The sequence below is a fragment of the Eptatretus burgeri genome, chromosome 9 (assembly GCF_056783735.1).
Source record: "Eptatretus burgeri isolate ZD-2024b chromosome 9, Ebu_testis_v1, whole genome shotgun sequence".
NCBI lineage: Eukaryota > Metazoa > Chordata > Myxini > Myxiniformes > Myxinidae > Eptatretus > Eptatretus burgeri.
This window is the reverse complement of record NC_140969.1, coordinates 13,394,039-13,414,500: the sequence shown is the minus strand read 5'-3', so window position 1 is coordinate 13,414,500 and position 20,462 is coordinate 13,394,039. Positions and strand designations below refer to the sequence as shown.

General features: G+C 44.3%; 1 protein-coding gene across 1 annotated transcript in view; it reads right to left on the bottom strand.

The window, feature by feature from the left end:
- LOC147019555 (uncharacterized) overlaps positions 1-20,462 on the bottom strand; it is a 438,487-nt gene that overhangs the window by 305,206 nt on the left and 112,819 nt on the right. The gene's annotated exons all lie outside the window — the stretch shown is intronic.

Here is a 20,462-nt window from a genome sequence, read left to right as displayed (position 1 = left end):
CATGTTATTCTTGGAGCTCCATTGCATAGCAAGGTGCAGAGCGACTGAAGCCATTTCTGGTGCTAAATCCTCGCCTGGGTGGGGCCAAGACCATGGTAAGTGTCAGCACACCAATTGGGGTGCTGCAGAACACCCATTGCTCCACCTGTTACACTCTCAAGCGCCGCCCCCATTTGGGGATTATAAAAGAGAGCTCTGATCTCTGGTTCTCTCTCTCTTCTTGTTCTTGGTTAAGGAGCACAATGAAGCCTGGCAGAGAGAACATAGCGGAATCGAGTCCACGGCCATGCGGAAGAGCCAGACGCAAGACAGAGTGCAGTTCCACAGGATAGACATTACACATACAGACAGTTAGACAGGAGATATATATATATATATATATATATATATATATATATATATATATATATATGTATATATATATATATATATATATATATATATATATATATATATATATATATATATATATATATATATATACATGAATGCTGGCGTCTCCAGGTGTTTATGAGCACTGCAATGTATCCAGTGATTCGAAGGTATATGATGATCAGGTACAAGTATATGGTAATCGGCACCGGCCGGTATGAAGATCGTGGATCGCCGTGTCGGTAAAATCAGAACAGGCTTTTCAAAGCATACCCAATTCATATAAAATAACCAATTGGGAATTGCTTTAAAAACAAACACAAGGGAAAAAAAAAAACAAAGCGATTGATTTTACAGTGCTCAGGTGCTGAGGGCTATAGGTTAAAACCTACTGTACCTTCTATCTGGTACGTCTTGACGTCCGTTACTTTAAGCAGCTGTACCAGGCTGATCCACCAGCTGTCGAGTTGGATGTCAGCAGTGTTACTATCCCTATTGCTGACCCTCCAATCAAGTGTGGTCCACCTTCGTTTGTGGAAACACGGGCTGCGGTGAACCAGTTGAAACGGGGCAAAGCTCCAGGGATCTGTGGCATCCATGCTGAACTTCTCAAGGCTGGTGGAAATGCTGTACTTATGTCATTGGATGCAGTTCTGTGCTCTGCCTGGAACACAGGCGTCATCCCAACTCACTGGAAGAGGAGCCTTGTTGTCCCTCTCTGGAAATGGAAGGGTGACGCTGCTCTCAGTGCCAGGCAAAGTCTTTGCTCGGATAATTCTTGATAGGGTTCGCCACCATCTGCTTGAGCACCAGCGTCCAGAGCAGTCAGGCTTTACACCAAAGAGGTCAACGATTGACCGTATCCTTGCACTTCGTGTCCTCACCGAACGCAGACGAGAGTTTCAGCAGGGGCTGCTTGCAGCTTATGTTGATCTCTGTAAAGCGTTCGATTCAGTGAATCGGGATGTCCTCTGGAGGATTCTTGGTCTTCGTGGGGTGCCACCAAAACTGATCGATCTGATGTCTGAACTCTACTCTGGTACTGAGAGTGCTGTGAGATGTGGTGGTACAATCTCTGACTTATTTTGGGTTGTTACTGGAGTTTGTCAGGGGTGTGTACTGGCCCCCACACTTTTCAGTGCTTGTATGGACTGGATTCTGGGGAGGATGTCAGAGGGATCAATCTGCGGTGCATCGTTTGGGAATGTCAAGATCTCTGACCTTGATTTTGCAGATGATGCAGTCATCTTTTCTGAGACTCTACATATCCTTTTGGGGGCCCTCGAGGTGCTGCAAGATGAGTTGGAGCTGCTGGGATTATGGGATTCCTGGGTCAAAACTAATATCAAGGCTTTCACAGACATCTTGGAGGCTGCTATCTTGTCTGTACCTGTTTGTGGTGAGGATGTTGAGCTCATGGAAAGATTCACTTACATCGGCAGTGATATTCATGTCTCTGCTGGCTGTGAGTCAGAGGTCAATAGACGTCTGGGTCGGGCCTGGGGAGTCATGGATTCAATGGATCATGGGGTGTGGCGCTGCGGACGAAAGTCTGAATCTTCAGGTCCTTGGTGCTTCCAGTCTTGCTCTATGGATGTGAGACTTGGACTCTGATCATGGATCTGAGATGGCGACTTCATTCCTTTGGTACCAGGTGTCTTCGGAGAATCCTTGGCTCTCGCTGGTCGGATATTGTGTCCAACGAGCAGTTGCTGAGAGAGACTCAAATGCGATTTGTTACCTGCATAGTCCGTGAGTGTCAGCTGCGGCTGTATGGACATGTGGCTGCTTTTCCTGACGCTGCTTCTGCTTATCAAATTCTCTGTGAGGGAGCCTCATGAGTGGAGAAGGCGAATGTGCCGAGCACGTGCCTCGTTGTTGCAGCAGGTTGATCAGCATCTCGAGGAGACGGGGATGGACCAGGCATCTGCCTGGGGGATGGACAGACGGAGGCCCCTGGACTACCGGCGGAAAGTGGACGCTGCAACGCACTGCTCCGGCACTTGCTCCCATACCTGACCTGACATTGACATGGACGTTGTTCCACTGTTCCAAGTGTTGCTCAGTGCACGAAAGCTTTTGAAGATTGTAAACACCTTTCTTCAATTTGTTGGTGATATACCGATTTTTTTCAGTTTCCCGATATGTTCAAAATTGCATTACTGGTTTGTCGATTTGAAAAATAATTCTGGTATAACCGGGACATCCATGTATTGCCGGACCCTACGGTGAACAGAGCAGAATGTATATGAAGTGCAACACACTGTTGTTGATTAAATCCGTCAATAAAGCGATGGGTAAAAATGCCTGGTCTTCAATATTATGACAAATAAACTCGTGCTGGGGGTAACCAGTCAGGTCATGAGCATAACCCCCCCCCTTTCCCCACAAAGGTGTGGTTCCTTTTGTTGGTGGGTCACGATCATGGGAGAAGTTGGGGGGCTGGGGGGGGAGTGGTTGTTTCTAGCGATATTAAAATAAGGGAATATGAAGACAACAGACTGCTCGACAACATGAGACTGAGGAGAAACAGACGTCAAACAAGGAAATGAAATCATTTCGCCCAACATTGCTGTGGTCCACTCCCGGGGTAAGTTTTCCCGCAGCTTTAAACATATAGTTAGTCTAAATAACCCGATCTTGATCAGGTGGCCAAACTTATGCGTGCATACATGGCACAATCCACTACATTACTGGAGATGTACCTTTTATGCTTTACAACATATTCTCCATGCATGGACTCATGATTCACAAGTGCATTTTTGTTTACAAAGTCAAAGCCATGGAAGAATGAGTTGTTCTTTTTCTCATGCATTACACCATCAATTGTATGCAATCAGTGACAAATCGTGACATCACAGGATATCCATTAGTGTGGTGTTGATGTGGTGCAGGCATGATGGGCTGAATGTCCTCCACCTGTGTCTGATTTCCTTGTATTTCCTTGTATCCTTGGTCACAACCATAAGTGTTCAACATCAAGATGTCACAATTATGAGTGGAATTCTGTCTAAACTGGAAACAAAACAAGCAAAACTAGAACGGCACTCGATAGGGCGCATACCTCGCCAGGCTGAAGATTTTACGATTTGTATCCCAAAGATAGGCCGGATCTGGATCCGGATCTGAACCACCAGCTAATCCACCAATTTTTGTCACAATCCGTACGTAACTGTTTGACATATTGCGCTAAATATTGTTTTTTGTCCCATTTCTTAATGGTGAAGAATCACTTAAAAAAAGAATTTAAAAATTCTCATATCCGGATCCAGATCCGGATCTTCACCAAAATTGAATCAATTCTTCCTTGTCACACAGCCAACCTGCCCACCAAATTTCGTTCGAATCAGTCCATAACTCTTTGAGATATCCTGTTCACAAACAGACAGACAGACAAACAAATAGACAGGGGGGAAGACAAACTCTGACCACTCTGGGTTGCGGAGGTAACTGGAAAGCATCTCAAAATGCATAGCCCATCCGCGTCCACTTTTCACTCGACCTAAACTTGACGAAAACGATAGTTTAAAAATTTAAACAATTTATTCCTTCGTGTTTTCCATATTCTCATCCATTAAGCCTTGATGAAGATTTAATGACAAAAGCTCACTTGATAAAAAGGTTTTGGCCTGAACAGACACAATGAAGCTCAGTCTATAATAATACGAGGACACTCGATAGAGTGCATACCTCTGCCACGCAACGCCTGATCCAGGAGAACATATCGGGCCCAATACAGTTTTTGAAATATCATGCTGTATATACAGGGTGGCCATAAAGTCTGGAAACATAGGCGAATGTACATTATAAATGGTTTATTGACGTTACATTACAATACATGACATGTTCAATGTGTTGTTTCTCATGAGAAATGCACAGTTCAATGCGGTGTGCAAAATTGCAATGGACATGGTGCATTAATGCAGCATTTCCATCAATCCCTGCACATGCATCCATGATGCTTTGTCTCAGATGATTCGTGTCTGATTTTCATTGAATAAACCTGCGCCTTCAGCATACCCCAGAGGAAGTAATCAAGGGGGTTCAGATTTGGTGAGCGTACAGCCCACTCCACGGGGCCACGTCATCCAATCCAGGTTGGGAAATTATCATCCAACCATTCCCTCACCAGTCTGGCGTAATAATAATATTATCTACGTTTCCAGACTTTATGGCAAATCTGTCGTTTTTCATCAGATCTCTCAATGGTGAAGAATCGCTGTAAAAATAAATAATTCTCGTGTCCAGATCCGGATTCGGATCTTCACCAAAACTGAATCAGTTCGTCCTCGTCACACACCCAACTTGTCCACCAAGTTTCATCCGAATCCGTCTACAACTTTTGAAAATATCGTGCTCCATATCGTCTTTGGCATCATCTCTCAATGGTGAAGAATCAGTTGAAAAATTCTAGTTGCCAGACCTGGATCCGGATATTCACAAAATCTAATCAGTACATCCTTGTCATAAACCCAACCTGCCCACCAGATTTCATCCGATTCCATGCACAACTTTTTGAGATATCCTGCACGCAAACAACAAACAAGAAAAAGATGTCGTGCAGAGCACGACACTTGCAAAGTCCACCCCCTCTCCAAAGGTTGCCATGGATACATCAAATTGTCCATTTCGTTAAGATTAAAATTGACAATCTTAATCAAAGCTCAGGTCAATCGGATGAAAATTGATTATTCTTCAGATTGAAATGGATGATTTTAGAAGTTTGATCTTGAGTTGACCTTTGGCATTTTGACCTCAAATAGTTTATTTCATAAATTCAGTGAGCAATATGCAAATCCTGTTCAACTTTTAAGTCAATCCGATGAAAAATGACGATTTTAGAAATCTGACCTCAAGATGCCCTTTGACCTCAACATCAATAAGCTTCTCAGTTGAGACTACCTCTACAACTTTGAAAAGTTTCATGACAATTGGTTTGGAATTGTGACCTGTCGACGATTGACAAACAGACAAACAGATAAACAAGAAAAAGACATCGTGCAGAGCACAATACTCGCAAAATCCAACCCCTCTCTGAAAGTTGCCATGGATACATCAAATTGTCCATTTCATGAAGACTAAAATTGACAATCTAAAACAAAGCTCGTCAATCGGATGAAAATTGACGATTTTTCAGATAAAAATTGATTTTAGAAGTTTGACCTTGAGTTGTCCTTTGACCTTTTGATCTCAAAAATAGTTGGCTTCCCAATTCAGTGATGCAATATGCAAATCCTCTTCAAATTTAGAGTAAATCGGATGAAAAATGATGATTTTTAAAAATCGACCTCAAGATGACATTTGAGCTCAAAATCAATAGGCTTCTCAGGTGAGACTACCTCTACAACTTGGTGAAGTTTCCTGACGATCGGTTTTGAATTGTGACCTGAAGGCAATTGACAAACAGAAAAACAGACAGGACAAGCCGGTAGGCGGACATGGGTAGTTAACTACCCAATATAACCTGATGCGATGGGCCCGTTCGATGGGGAATGACCGAGGATTCAGCACAATAAAATTCATGATTCTAGCTTCAAGGGTTAATGCTGCAGTTAGCTAACTGTTAGCTAACCCTAACAAAATACCCCCACATTTAGAGGTTTTTCGGCCATTGCTAGGCAACGGAGGGGTCCAGAGCAACGGTTCTTTCTCACACATAACTAGGACATACCCTGAACCTACCATACCACTTTCATGCATATCTCACTCATAGTCTCTGAGATATAACGAACTTCGTTTTTTTATTGTTTTCGACCGGGGTTCATTCAAAGTCTATCTTCTCCGACAGTTTTCATAGGATCCGGCTGGAAATTTTTGACAATATGGCTGAATGTACTGCCCACAGTCGCTCGTGGGCCGATTTTTGATTTTCGAAAAAATTAATTTTTGAGATTTTTTTTGAAAATTTCAAAGTCCCGTTGCTAGGCAACGGATGGGTCCATAGCAATGGTTCGCATTTGCACACAACTAGGTCATGGTATGAACCTAACAACCAAGTTTCATCGAAATCGCCATTGTATTAACGGAGCACTGGACCAAAAAGACAAACATACAGACAAGCCGGTAGGCGACATGGCTGCTCGCTCAAGATGGAAAGCTGGCCGACGCGATGAGCCGATATTCATGTACAAGCTATCAATCAATTTAGCACAATAAATACGATAATCACAGCCCTCTTAGTTTGCGCCCAGAAACCCGCCTTGTGAAATTTCAGGCATGTTTCCAAAGAGACTCTAACAAATGGCAGCCCTGGTAATTCCATTTATCTGTTCGCTAAAGATTTTATTTTTTATATACGATGCTGTAAGACATTCTCCTTGGGCACAAAAAAAAAACAGGTCCCTCGGAGGTCCAGTTTCGGAGGTATTGATTTTTTTGTACAGTCCACAATAGGTGTACGATGTACGATAAAGTATTTTAGCTGTTGCTAAGTAACGGAGGTGTGCATAGCAACCATTCATTTTTGTGTACATGCGAGCCACATTGTACACATTTCAAGTTTCATCAAAATCAGACTCTTTCTCTTCGAGATATTCGCAATTAACCGTTTCTGAAATGTTCGACATGTACTCGCCCAAAACCTATCTCCTCCTACAAATATTTTTTGTTAGGGCTGCAAATTGGCATGAAGGGAGCTAGATAGATTGCGCACAGAACTCTAAGCTTCGATTTTTCGATTGTTATTTTTAATTTTTTTCGATTTTTTGACCACTTTAAAGGGCCGTTGCTTTGCCGTTGCTAGAGACCGGGGTTCCATATTCGAAAGCACACGATTCCCAGAAATATTGGTCCTACCTACCAAATTTCATTGGAATCAGTTGAGTGGTTTAGCCCCTCGGCTTGACCAAAGTTTCGCGGACAGACAGACAGATGGAAATGTCCAGAATAAGGGTGCTCTTGGAGCAGCCAACAGACAGACAAACATATCGACAGAAATACTGATTGATAATAAGGGTAGAAAAAAAAATCTCAAATTTTTTTTTTTTCGACTCGATCGACTACCCAACAAAATCGAGTGACCAATATACTTGAAAAATCTTCGATTTTCCAAGTAACAAACACACACAGAAGGGTGAAAACATAACCTCCTTTACCTTCAGTGGCAGAGGAAAGAAAAAAAGAGCCCGTGTGTCAGTGTGTGTCTTCTCCATAACTCCAAAGCCATGAAACCGAGCGGCTGGTAACTTTGCATGCATACTATGGGAACTCCAAGGGAGTGCATGAATGAAAATTGGGTGTTTGGGTAAATTTTAACACCCCTTTTGAAGATAATTAAGGAGTTCCTTATCATTAAATACCCCAAAAAAGCCTTACCAAGATGGTGGCATGCCATCTTTATCAGCCCGCTGTCACCTCGCAGGAGTGTTAAGCCATTATTTTGTTTCGGCTTGCTCAAAATGCCTCGACTTGGAACAGACCGCAATTGATTCTGCAAGATAAAGCGTTCAAAATTGATTTTTTCACTTTCCTCACTCATATCATCGAATACCTGATCTTCACACCTACGTACGAGAGGTACGCACACAGTCAAAACTGTCTAGCCTTGGTTCGAATCTCAACCCAGCCATAAACTGTCATCCCGGTGTTTCACAGGCAGGATGATTAATCACGGTGGGTGCTGTCCCTCGGATAGACATTAAACTGGGCATCACTTCTGCCGGAACTAATTGGTGGACATTAAAGATTCCTCTGCAGTGTCTTTCGCGAAGTGTATGGGAGCTATTCCCAGCATCCTGGCCAAATTCCAAATTCCTGCTCTTACCCACAGTGGCACTGCATCAGCAGCAGTGCCACACCCTCAGTCAATGATGCTACTCGCAGCCTTGTGTTGCACAGGAAAGAAGAAGATGACCTGACCCCTCTGTGTAGTAATTTATTGTAATAATATTTCAATTAATTTACTCTGAAAATTTCTACTCAATTTTTTTTGTCTAATAGGAACGCACCCGCTGTTTGTTAGGAACGCACCCGCTGTTTGTTAGGAACGCCCCCCTGTTTGTTAGGAAAGCACCCCCTGTTTGTTAGGAACGCCCCCCTGTTTGTTAGGAACGTACCCCCTGTTTGTTAGGAATGCACCCACTGTTTGTTAGAAACGCACCCCTGTTTGTTAGGAACGCACCCCCTGTTTGTTAGTAATGCACCCCCTGTTTGTTAGGAACGCACCCGCTGTTTGTTAGGAACGCACCCGCTGTTTGTTAGGAACGCACCCCTGTTTGTTAGGAACGCACCCCTGTTTGTTAGGAACGCACCCCCTGTTTGTTAGGAACGCACCCCCTGTTTGTTAGGAACGCACCCCCTGTTTGTTAGGAACGCCCCCCTGTTTGTTAGGAACGCACCCCCTGTTTGTTAGGAACGCACCCCCTCTTTGTTAGGAACGCACCCGCTGTTTGTTAGGAACGCCCCCCTGTTTGTTAGGAACGCACCCCCTGTTTGTTAGGAACGCCCCCCTGTTTGTTAGGAACGCACCCCCTGTTTGTTAGGAACGCACCCGCTGTTTGTTAGGAACGCACCCCCTGTTTGTTAGGAACGCACCCCCTGTTTGTTAGCAACGCACCCCCTGTTTGTTAGGAACGCACCCCCTTTTTGTTAGGAACGCACCCCCTGTTTGTTAGGAACGCACCCCCTGTTTGTTAGCAACGCACCCGCTGTTTGTTAGGAACGCCCCCCTGTTTGTTAGGAACGCACCCCCTGTTTGTTAGGAATGCACCCGCTGTTTGTTAGGAACGCACTCCCTGTTTGTTAGGAACGCACCCCCTGTTTGTTAGGAACGCACCCCCTGTTTGTTCGGAACGCACCCCCTGTTTGTTAGGAACGCACCCCCTGTTTGTTAGGAACGCACCCGCTGTTTGTAAGGAACGCACCCCCTGTTTGTTAGGAACGCACCCCCTGTTTGTTAGAAATGCACCCCTGTTTGTAAGGAACGCACCCGCTGTTTGCAAGGAAAGCACCCCCTGTTTGTTAGGAACGCACCCCCTGCTTGTTAGGAACGCACCCCCTGTTTGTTAGGAACGCACCGCCTGTTTGTGAGGAACGCACCCCCTGTTTGTTAGGAACGCACCCCCCGTTTGTTAGAAACACACCCCCCGTTTGTTAGGAACGCACCCGCTGTTTGCTAGGAACGCACCCCCTGTTTGTTAGGAACGCACCCCCTGTTTTTTAGGAACGCACCGCCTGTTTGTTAGGAACGCACCCACTGTTTGTTAGGAACGCACCCACTGTTTGTTAGGAACGCACCCCCCGTTTGTTAGAAACACACCCCCTGTTTTTTAGGAACGCACCGCCTGTTTGCTAGGAACGCACCCCCTGTTTGTTAGGAACGCACCCCCTGTTTTTTAGGAACGCACCGCCTGTTTGTTAGGAACGCACCCCCTGTTTCATACATTCAGTCAATGGGACTTTGAAGTTCTATTTACATTATTTCGATTGAAACGATGTTTTACAGGAACGCATGTATGACGTAAATTGGGAAGTGCCGGATATGCTGGAGATAAATGTGTGTGTGTGTGTGTGTGTGTGTGTGTGTGTGTGTGTGTGTGTGTGTGTGTGTGTGTGTGTGTGTGTGTGTGTGTGTGTGTGTGATCATAAGGCAATAACATAATATTCTCTTTGCTAACTCATATATATATATATATATATATATATATATATATATATATATATATATATATATATATATATATATATATCTCTATCTCTATCTCTATCTCTATATATCTCTCTCTCTCTCTCTCTCTCTCTCTCTCTCTCTCTCTCTCTCTCTCGCTCCCACTGCCTTCCTTGTTCTGCACTCCTTCCTCACACACCCCCTTCCTTTCCCCCTCCTCATCTCTCTCTCTCTCTCTCTCTCTCTCTCTCTCTCTCTCTCTCTCTCTCTCTCTCTCTCTCTCTCTCTCTCTCTCTGTCTCTGTGTCTCCCCCTCTAGTATTCCCATCAATAAAGCAATGGGTGGCATTTGCTCGTGGTAAATTAGAAACACGGGAGGGATTTAAAAAACGGGCCATCTTGTGCTCTCTGCGCTGCGGTGGGGCTACCAAGTGCTATTTATAATCACATCGACTTTGGACTTTGCCCATTTGACCCAATTTTTAATTAATTTATCCATATTCTCATAACGTGGGTTTGTTGGAAATTTGATGACAAAAGCTTAATTGTGGTTAAAAAGAAAAAGCCAGAAGTTATGGGACTGACAGACACACAAGTGATTGCAAAACCCTGTCCCACGCTGCGTGGGGAGACGGGCTAAAATATTTCAAGTTCATCCCAAACAGACAATACCTTGCACCCAAAATATTTGAGACAACCACGAGAGTGTGAAGAACAAGCGTGTTGACCAGTACTGCGTGAGAAATGATCAGTATGTTCAGCAAACAAGAGAGGGTGATGTGAAAAGAGGACCGGAGTAAAATATAGACGATAGCAGGATAGGGTGTCAAGAATAACTGGGACAGGAGGGAGCGGAGTGTGGGGAAGGGCAATGAGGTTTGGAGGAGATGAGTAAAATAAGGTATTCGATATACGAGGGAGGCAATGGGAGTGGAGTGGAGCAGGGAAAAATAAAAATTATATAATCCCTACATGTCGAAAAAAACATCGATGGCTACAAATGGTGGTGAACCTCTTCCCTCAGATGGGAACACAGGGAAAGGACTCCTGTTCAATTGCAACATCATTGCAACATCAGTTATGGCTTTTCTGCACGTCCTCTCTTCCTCTGCACTCACCTCCAACCGATCAATCGTCTCCAGGATGAACGGGACAAAAAGTTAAAACTTGTAAAACCAATAAAGCAACGTAAATTACAAAGTAAAACTTGCAATTTACCCAAATCTTCACCAGCCTAACATTATGTAGCCCCCTAGTGGACTTTTTATGGAATGTGAACGAAGCGTTATACGTCACTCGCATGGAAACTGAAGCTTCCATGAAGAGCGGCTCAGGAATTGCGTTGAACGCAGAGCATCATCCACGGCAACAACACTGATGAAAACCTCAAACCACATTGGTGTGCACAGGATCGCTGCGGGACAAATATAGCGAGCCGGACCGATGGAGGCGAAATCCAAACATTTTTTTACTCACTCAACAGCCAGCTGGCAAGGTGCTTTGCGGACGTTTTGTGAGGGCCCACCGACCATACCGTGGAAACAAGCGCCTCTTTCACACCGGGTAGACTCGGCAACAGGAAGCTTAAATGCAAACAAACGTCTGGATAAAAAGGGATAGTGTTGCAAGAAATTGTTGTTTCTGGCAGTAGCCATATGATTTTACAAGGGACTCGCTTGCAGACAGGAAGAACTTGAGCGTTTGAGCAAAAAGAAGTGGGAAAGGATTGTGCAATCTCGTACTTCTCACTTCAGAAGATGCTGAGCAACATTAAAACCTAGGTTTTACATATTAATTATCCATCAGCCTGAAGACTCCATTGAAAAAGACAAACAAGGTGACTGAGAACGGCACTCGGTTGAGCGCGTACCTCCGACAGGCTCAACAGTTTAGGTTTTGTATCCCACTGATAGGCCGGATCTGCATCTGCACCTGAACCAAAATCAAATTGGCTCGTTCTCGTCACCTCCCCAACTCAATCACTAAGTTTTGGCACAACTCGTCCACGCCTTTTTGAGATATGCTAAATATATATTTTTTTTGGCCCCATCTCTCAATGGTGAAGAATCACTTTATAAATGAAACAAGCTCAAATGAGCTAAGATCCTCGTCCTCTTAATGATGACGTCATAAAAACGAATATGACGTCATTGTGATGTATCAGGTTTGCAATAAATTATCTGTGCTAATGCCCGGCTTGATTCACGCAAACAGAATTCAAAAAGCTTGCCGGGTTTCGGAGATATTTTGACGTCATAACTTCTTTTTCTCGGAGGAATTTTCAAAATCGGAGATGGTTACTGTCTGCGCGGGGTATTTTTACTTATATACGCCAAGTTTCAGGAAGTTTCGATGAAAACTGTGGGCTTGAAACAAAAAAGTCCACAAGAAGAAGATGAAGAACAACAACGTGAGTAAGACTTAGAGATCCTCCACGAGGATCTAAAAATTATGGTATCCGGATCCGGATTTGGATCTTCACTAAAATCGAATCGATTCGTCCTTGCCACACACCCAACCTGTCCACCAAGTTTTGTCTGAATCCGTCCACAGCATTTTAGATATCGTGCTGTATATCATTTTTGACCGTGTCTCTCAATGATGAAGAAATCATTCAAAAAATTCTAGTATCCGGATCCTGATCTAGATCTTCATCAAAACGTAAACAATTGTCCTCGTCACACACCCAACCTGTCCAAATTTCTTGCGTCCGTAACAAACCCATCCATAACTTTTTGAGACATCCTGCTCACAGAGAGACAGGCAGACACAGACAGATGGGCAAACATAACCTCCATCCACTTTCGATGGCGGAGGTACTGAGGTGTGCTCATCGATGGTTTTGGAACCAATGTCTCTTGTTCAAGTTGCTCCCACTGTCTCACTTCCAATTTACCGAGACAAGAATATTTTTGGGAAAAGATTTATGACGAAAACATGAATTTTCAATTTATCCTGTAATGTTTGCATCATTTTGTGAACTTAAAACTGTTCTCCACCACTTCTGTGTGCTCACATCGCCTTCAGGTTCCACAATCGTCAACACAACAGGGACAACAAGGAAATCCAACACAGGTGCAGGCCATCCAGCCCATCACGCCTGCGTGAACACCACACCAACCCAAGACCATCTGATTTAATGAAAGAAAAAAAAATTGTATTTTTTTTGTTGTAATTCTTTATTTATTTCCCCCCCTCCCCTTTTCTTCCCCTCGGGGAGGGGGGATGGGCTTGGTTAAAAACACATCAACCACATAACCCCCCTCCCCCCTTAACAAGACCCCCACCAACAGCACTCCGTACACAATCACCCATCAATACTCAAACGACCTAAAAGTCTTATCAACATCCATATACCCCTCCATCTCCATAACTTCCAGGTACCTATCTAATTCGAATTTAAACTTATCTACTTTTTTCTGCTGCCACTACCTTTCCAGGGAGACCATTCCATGCATTAACGACTCTCTGAGTGAAAGTCTCCTGCCTTTCTGTGAAAGAGTGAAAAAAAGAGTCTTAACTCTCCTCTTCTTTACTCTCAAGCTGTGGCTCCTGGTTCTGTCACTGTCGACTCTGTTGAATATAATTAATCTGCACTTATTTTATCTTTACCTTTCATTATCTTAAACATCTCGATCATATCTCCTCGTAACCGCCTCCTTTCAAGTGATTAAAGCCCCGTCTCCTTCAGCCGCTCCTCATAGCTGAGTCTGGCTCGGCCCAAAATCAATCGAGTAGCCCGACGCTGAACCTTCTCTATGGCAGCTATGTCCTTCCGGAACTGGAGTGACCAAAACTGCACACAATATTCTAGATGTGGCCCTCACTACATTCCTGTACAATGTTAAAACCACCTCTTGATTTATAAATGATCCCCCTCCTGATACAGCCTAAACCCCCATTTGCTTTACCTTCAGCTGCCTGGCCCTGTGCTGCCCGCTTACCTCCCGTATCTATTACCACCCCCGGATCCTCCTCCTGTGTGACACGCTCTAAAATTACCCCTTGCATCCTGTAATCTCTATTTTCATTGTTCTTTCCCATCCCCAACACTTTACACTTGCTCGGGTTAAATTCCATCTGACAATCTTTCACCCAATCTAGACAAGTATCAATACTCTCTTGTATCTGTTCACCACCCCGTCTGCTATCCACCTTACCTCCAAGCTTTGTGTCATCCGTAAATTTGGAAATCTTACTCTTTACCCCGTTATCCAAATCATTGATGTAAATATTGAATTTATCAATGGTCCGAGTACTGATCCTTGAGGTACCCCGCGATGTACATCCTCCCAGCAAGACGTCCTCCCACTCACAGCCACTCTTTGCTTCCTATCACTAAGCCAGCTTGCAATCCAATTAGCTACCTGACCAGCCACTCCACAAGCCCTCACTTTGGCAAACAACCTCCGATGTGGAACCTCATCAAATACTTTCTTAAAGTCTAGATATACTATGTCCACTGACTTTCCCTCATCCACCCAATCAGACATTGTTTTATAGAACTGTAAAAGATTTGTTAAACAGGAACTACCTTTGGTAAACCCACGCTAAATCCTTTTAATTAGTTTGTATTTGTTTAAATGGTTCCTCATCTCATCCCTAATTAATGTCTCTAACACCTTCTCCACAACTGAAGTCAAACTAACAGGTCTATATTTCTCCAATTCTTCTCTGGATCCTTTCTTAAATCATGGTGTTACATTTGTTGCTCTCCAATCCTCCGGTACTTGTCCTGACTCCAGTGAGCTATTAAAAATATCCGTTAACATCTCGCTTACCTACTCAGCCACCTCCCTCAATACTCTTGGGTGCATATTATCTGGACCCAGAGCCTTATCCACTCTTAGATTACCAAGCTGCTCCTTTACTTCCTCCACTCCAATCTGGATCTCCTGTAAAAGCCTTTCTTCACCTCCTTGATACTTCACCTCAACTTTCCTCTGTTTACTTCGATAATGATATGAATGTAACTCCAGTCCTGTTATTTTATACCTAATATATAACTTCTGCTTCTCCTTCATAGCGTTCCTCATCTCACTACTCAACCACTCTGACCTCTTTCTGTTTCTAGTTTTACACCTCATTGGAATGTACTTAATCTGCACTCTACACATTTGCTCCTTGAAGGTTTCCTATTTATCTGATGCTGATTGTCCTATTGTTAGCTTCTCCCAACTCTCTCCTCCTACCCTCAAGGTTTGCCTTCCTGAAATCTAATAGCCTTACCCTACTATCCTGAACTCTAACCCTTCACATAATCTTTGAACACACAATGTGAATGTCACTTGATCCTCAATGCTCCCCTCCCTCCACCTCCTCCACCATTTTGGGATCATTACTTAAAAGGAGGTCAACACTACACTCCCCCGAGTGGGCTCATCTACAAACTGGGTTAAAAAACAATCTTGGAATAAAACTAGGAAATCCTCATCTGCTCTGCCCTTTCCCTGTTCCTGGACCCAATCTATCCCTGGCAAGTTAAAATCCTCCATAATTAATACTCTTGCCTTACCACATGCCCTTTTCAATTCTTCATGTACTCCTCCTTCCACCTCTTCCTTCACAACCGGAGCCCTATAAAAGCATCCTACCAGTATCTTACTGTTTTCACAAGCTCCAATCTCTACCCATGCAGAATCCTCAACATTTATTCCTTCCTTAATGTCACCCCTTTCTCTTGATGCAATGCTGTCCTTTCCCCAGATTGCTGCTCCTCTTCCTTTCTCTCCTTCCTATCACACCGATCGATACACCTTGTAGCCTTCTAATCCTGTCCTCCAGTTACTCTCCTCCTTAAACCATTGCTATAGAATATTGGTAGAGAATATATTTAACTTTTCCCTTCCTGAAATTCTATTTTCCGGCCTGGCCTTACTCATCACAATTACTTCATCCGTTTCTTCCTTATTAGCTTCCCCACCCTCCGCTGACCGAAAAAACCCTGAAATCCTTCCTCAATTCCCACTGCAAACCTTGCTGCCCCCTTTCCATTTACTATACGGCCATCATTCTGGAAACACTCCCTTTGTTCCCTCAATAATTCCCAAATCTTTCTTAATATGAAACCTTCCTCCCTCCACCATTCTTCCAGCAATTGGTTGATGTCTATTGCTCTGCTCATAATTTCTATATTGTTTCCTAATCTTGGGAAGATCCCAGAAAACATGACCTCACAACCCTTTGCTTTCAGCCGCTTACCCAGTATCCTGTATCTATTTTTCAAAACCTCTGAGGAAACTTTCCCGACATCATTCGCACCGAGGTGTACCACAACCAACTTCTGCCTGCCATGACCCGATACAACATCGTTTCCATTCCGGCAATGTCCCGACCTCCCGCTCCTTCAAAACTACACAGAATTCTATATCTACAATCCTTCCTGCAGAATGAAGAATCTACATAGTTAATAATCTCATCACCCACAAAAACTGTCTCCCATATCTCATTTCTACCAATTCATATTGTTGCACCTCCACCACTGCCCGCACCTGCTGCACCTCCACCACTGCCTGCGCCCGCTGCATCTCTGCCACTGTCCGCTGCACCTCCTCCACTGCCCGTGCCCGCTGAACCTCCACCACTGCCCGCACCCACTGCACCGTCACCACTGCCCACCCCCGTTTCACTGTCACCAGCGCCCTCCCCCGTTGCATCGTCACCACTGCCCACCCCCGTTGCACCGTCACCACCGCCTGCCCCCGTTTCACTGTCACCACCGCCCGCCCCCGTTTCACTGTCACCAGCGCCCTCCCCCGTTGCACCGTCACGACTGCCCGCCCCCGTTGCACCGTCACCACCGCCCTCCCGCGTTGCACCGTCACCACTGCCCGCCCCCGTTGCACCGTCACCACCACCCACCCCCGTTTCACCGTCACCACTGCCCTCCCCTGTTGCACCGTCACCACTTCCAATATCCTCAGCAACCTCACCCCACAACCATAACCAACTATTATCTCCAAATTTCTCACATTTTGCTACTTGCTGCAAATTATCGATGCGTTCCTTCAACCCGGTAATAACCTTCCTCAAGTGGACGATTTCCTCACACTTCCTACAACAATAAGAACCCTCTGCTTCCCCCATTGTTGACGTGGCGCACATTGAGCAACTGTTACATTTTACGTATTCCTCTTCCTTTCTCCTTCGCTCTCCATTTATAACCTCCTTCACCCCCATACTCCCAAGGCCCCAACTGAATTCACGCTAAACTTATCACGAGGCCTCGCCCTGCTTCTTTCAATAAACGAACTCAACTTCCCTCAAAAACTGTTGTGAATACAGCACAAAAAAACATAAGTACAGTTCCACAGACCCTGACACAAATATCGATAACAAAATAAGCAAAACGCTTTAGGACTGGAAACTTAGCTTTAGAGGGCCTGGAAGGAGAGCTCGCCACCCAGTCGTCCTCGTGCGCCGATCCCTGAACCGGAAGCGAATCAACACGGACATTACAATTCAACGGTTTCAAATTTTAAATCGTATTTTTGCAACCTTTACCTTTTAAAACATTTCACACTGCCCACAATCTTGGGACTGAGAAGGCAAACTGAAAAATGCAAACAAAAAAATTAAAAAAAACCCATAGATTTGAGTATTGTTCGAAGAAATGTAAAATATTTAAGTGAGGAGTACTGGGTGTGGAGGAAAAAGTCTCACGGTTGGATTATCACACCCACTTGAACCATTCAAGACTGTGTTGGATATTTGGCATTGGTGGAAGTGATGGTGCAGCGAGTTGTGGTTTGTAAAGTAACACAGAGCTGAAAATAATCCGAAATAGGCCACTATATGGCCATCGTCATACAAAGCAATGCTATCAAAAAGAGGCAGCTGGGAGGGGTGTCGGTGGGGGCAAGGGGTAGGTGGCAAGTGGTTAAAAATCCTTCGCCAGTTTAGCGCAGGATTGTCCACCTGGGCCAAAGCGGTATCTTCTCAGAAAGCTTGTACGTGCTCAAAATCAACAAGGAAATCCAACACAGGTGGAGGCCATCCAGCCCATCACGCCTGCGCGAACACCACACCAACCCAAAATCCAAGAAAGAAAATGCAAAATAATAATAATAATAATAAGTTTTTAATTAATGAAAGAAAGAAAAAAAATTTGTATTTTTTTGTTTTGTTTTTTTTTTTTTGTTGTAATTTTTATATATTTTTATTTTTTTTTAATTTTCTTCCCCTCGGAGAGGGGGCATGGGCTTGGTTAAAAAGACACATCAACCACACAACCCCCCTTAACAAGACCCCCACCAACAGCACTCCGTACACAATCACCCATCAATACTCAAACTACCTAAATGTCATATCAACATCCCCATACCCCTCCACCTTCATAACTTCCAGGTACCTATCTAATTCTAATTTAAACTTATCTACTTTTATCGGACAAGATGCTCGTACTCATTTTTGCAATACGTGTTTGAGGCCGATTCAGCCGAAGCGCTGAGAAACAGACCTTGAAGAAACACCTCGGAGTCCCAGTGGTCCCCTAAAGAGAGCCATCAGTGCGGCACACAGCATTTACGAAGTACCTAACCATCCCCATGGTGAATCGTACACTGGTCGGATTAGACCGGCCGCAAACCCTCAAATCGGCTTTAGCTGTCAAAACCTCAGGCTTGCCTTTGTTCCCCATAGATAAATCCACATGCGTTTCCTTGGTTTCCAGAACCTGCTGCTTTGGTCAAAAACAAAAAAATATTTTCCCTGAGCATGGTCAGCATATTGTTTGATGCGGTTCGCATTTGCAGTCCACAGGCAGGCCAAAAGGAAGAACCCAGTACGAAAATGAACTGCCTTTATGAATGAGTGGCACACTCACAACTTTGACAGGTCTCAATAAATTCAGCTGGAATAATAAAACAAAGTAAATTAAAAATAATAATAAATAAATGGAATCAATCTCGAAACAATTCAATGAACAACAGCGGGCGAGCATTTGACGGAATTAATTTCAACGCGAGAGAATCTGTTTAATGCCATCGCAGAGCGAGATCGGTTTTAAATCCACACTTAACACGTTGATGTTTAATATCGTTAATTTACGGAACGCAGAGGGACTGCATCACCGGGCTCACGAGGCAGCGGTCGCAATGGACGTGCTTGTGCACCAACTCGCATCACGTCGTTTGTTTTGTGCCAATTCCCCGCCAATCTAAACAGGTGCGCCAGGCAACGGAACACGTCGACAAGTACTGTTCTGCAAATTCACGGAAAGAAATGCTGTGTCACATGGCATCGCGCCTGGTGTTGGATTCATGGTTAGGGTGGTGGGCTTGGGATCCTAGGATCCTGAGTTCAAATCCCCCTCGGCCGTTAAATCAATACCAGGTGGGGTTGACTCTGCCTGTCATCCTTCCGAGGTCGGCAAAACGAGTGCCAGCTTGCTGGTGTACTGTGTCGGAGTGGCGACCCGTCCAGGATTGCACCCAATAGCCAAGAAGACTGTTCAGGCAGCACCAACGCTCCACACGGAGTATGGTCCCAATAGATGGATGCATTACATTACATCATGGGCTGGCTGCACACATTGTAAGACAGGTGAGTTGAAGGTTTATTGGGAATGGACTGTCCTGAGCAGCTGTAAATGACAAAAAGCCAGCAGGTGACACTACGCAGACCGTTTCACAGCGAGGTGGTTTGAAGAGCTCATGTTAAATTGGGCTGCAGGCTTCAGTCATTTTCACCGGCAGCTGGCAACTTCAAAAGAAAAAAAGCGAGGCCAGAAAAACATTTGCGGCATTGTTTTGACAGAAAACCAAAGCCGAATGCTATTTTCCTCGCCTTTGTGCTTGCTTTCTTTTCCGCAGAAGCAACAGGAATAAATTGCAGCACACCGTGCCATTTCTTTAACCTCAGAGCACAGTTCCCATACTTTTAAACAAGCTTACCAGAGCATGGGCGCACACACCTCTATTATCTCTCGGGATACCAGCCAATCAGATCTTATCGTGCTCCAGCGAAAGTGGCTCGGTGCGGTTTGTATGGGGATTTCCATGAAAAGACCGGTCGATTCATCAAAAGCCACATAACACGCAATTCAATATTCCTTGGAGCTACCGAGCCAGTTTCATTCAATACGTGGCATACTAAAGAGTGTTCTTCAATGATGGAGGTACGGAAATCGTGCAAATTTACTCCATTTGTTTGGTTTCACCATCACAATCGAACGTACATAACAAAAGCAGTTTCATTAATTGGAGGCATTGGTGATGCGGAGTTATTCGGTGGAAACAGGAAAGAACCAGAACGGAACTTCGAGAGAGCGTACCTCCACCAGGCTGAAGAGTTTAACAAAAAAAAAAAATTTAATAAACTTGTTCTTATCACCGACCCAACTCATCCACAAATTTTTTAAATATCATGCCAAATATTGTTTTTGGCCCCATCTCTCAATGGTGAAGAATCAATTAAAAAAAAAAACTCATATCTGGATCATATCCTGTTCACAGACAGACAGACAAGAAAACATAACCTCCGTCCAC